We start from the raw sequence: 2,098 nt of genomic DNA, 5'->3' as shown, positions 1-2,098 counted from the left end.
ATCCACCTATGATTGGGATTCCAGTACTTGGAAGGCTATGACTGGTGTATGTGGAAAACTCAAGGCCAGTTCTGGCTGCATAGTGAGAAACTGTCTCAAAAACAAAAACAAAAACAAAAATGAAATCCACCAAAATAATAACAAGAAGCTTCTAAATTAAAAAAAAAAAACATTATACAAGAAAAGACAGAATTAACAAACACCTAGGGATATATCTCTCAGTTTATGAGAAGCAAAAGATTTTGAAAGTTCACACCATTTGCTTGCATCAGTGGTCCCCAAGGGCTGAGGAAAAGGCTCAGTGGTAGAGAGCTCACTTAACATCAGTGGTCCCAATGTCTGGAAAGATATCTCAGATGTGCACCGTAATTCCTGGCATAGCATGCATCCTTTTATTAAGAATATAGTCGCTTACTCGTTTGGCCAGGAATGGATACCGATCCCATGGTCTCACTAGGACCAACAGGAGTATCAAGCTAGGAATACTCAGCTAAGCAGATCTGCCTCGGAGTGTTTTCCTGGCGAAGGTGTAAGTTTTACAGTAACTACAGACTTCTCCTAGGAGTAACTGAATTGGTAAAGCTGCTCTCCGGGTACTAAGAGGCTACACATTTTCCACAGTTAGAGGTAGTTACCCCTTTGTTGATGCATACACAGTAGCTAATGAGTGATGTCACAGACCCATCCTCCGATGTGCACACTCCAGGGATCTGTATCAGGAGCTAACTGTGGGATGTGGCTTCTTCACACATAAAGTAGTAGTGCCTGCAAACTCCAGGTATTGATGAACGCCCTTTGGGATCTTCCTGTCTCAGCTTCCCAAGTGCTCACATTACAGGTGCGTGCCACCACTTCCAGCCCAGAAGTTTCTCTTGAGACATTTTAGAAAACAGCAGATGTACACAGTTATGGATAGTGGTAAAAATTAGTATATAAGACACATTTTGGGGACCACTGGTATTAAGCAAGCTCTCTACAAATGAGGTGTCACCTTCTTTCTAAGACAGCCAAGGGCTTGAGCTGCCTACCTGGTGGTTGAGTGCCTTGGACCAGGTGGATGCCCGAGTGCTCAGATGAAGATTATCAGGGACGCAGAGTGTCGGAGCTGAAAATTCAAACATTTAGGGAGCAAACAAGAAACTGTAGGTGGCACACACGCAGCGTCTGTTCTCATTAAACACACTTGCGTGGTTTGGTGTGCAGATGAAGGTAGACTGTCTTTGTGTGTGCCTCTTTGTTTCCTTGGGATCTCATGATGCCACATCCATGACATGGGCAGATTTTTCTACATCTTTGTACATAAATGGCCCTTGAAAAGGAACTCTTGAGTTCAAGGATTTTTTTTTTCTCTAAGAATCACAGTCTGAGAGTACGACACAGTTTTATTTTAAATGCAGCTTTAAAAACTATGTGCCTGTCTATAATCTTCTTGATAAGTTATTGATAATCTGTATCATTTATCATACATTTTCTTCTTCTAATCTTACTTTAATTTTCCCCCTTAGAACTAAAAGCTGGTGTCCAGGTACACTACGAACCCTCCCCGCTGCCCAACTAGTGGCTCTTTGAAGCTTCAGAACCAGTTGATGTGAGCAGCTGGCTCTTCACTATTTATCATGCATAGTAAATCAGAGAGAACGCTTTGCCAGCAGTTAAGAATTGAGGCTCTTGGGGTTGGGGATTTAGCTCAGTGGTAGAGAGCTTGCCTAGCAAGCTCAAGGCCCTGGGTTCGGTCCTCAGCTCTGGAAAAAAAAAATAGACAAAATAACAAAAAGACCAAAAAAAAACCAAAACCAAAACCAAACAAACAAAAAAACCACGGTAACTAAGAATTGAGGTTCTCTTTCCTGCCATGACTTTCCTAATTGTAGTTTAGTTCCCTTCATTGGGTTTTCATGACACCAGGTAGCTTTGATATTGATTTGCAATTAATTTTATTCTTAGCTACTGCAATTAATTTCTAAATTTGACAACAAGGGCTATTTTGGAACCAAAGCCTTCAAAATAATGGAAAGCTTTTAAAACATGTGTCAAGCCTTAGAGCCATTTTGTGACTTTTTTTTTCTTTCTTTTCTTTTCTTTTCTTTTTCTTTTTCTT

At 40.8% G+C, this 2,098-nt stretch overlaps 1 protein-coding gene across 4 annotated transcripts in view; it reads left to right on the top strand.

Moving 5' to 3' along the window:
* The window catches only part of Pank1 (pantothenate kinase 1), a 67,400-nt gene that overhangs the window by 54,170 nt on the left and 11,132 nt on the right, over positions 1–2,098 (top strand). The gene's annotated exons all lie outside the window — the stretch shown is intronic.

The sequence above is a fragment of the Mastomys coucha genome, unplaced genomic scaffold (genome assembly GCF_008632895.1).
Source record: "Mastomys coucha isolate ucsf_1 unplaced genomic scaffold, UCSF_Mcou_1 pScaffold21, whole genome shotgun sequence".
Lineage (NCBI taxonomy): Eukaryota > Metazoa > Chordata > Mammalia > Rodentia > Muridae > Mastomys > Mastomys coucha.
This window is presented reverse-complemented; position numbering and strand designations above follow the sequence as displayed.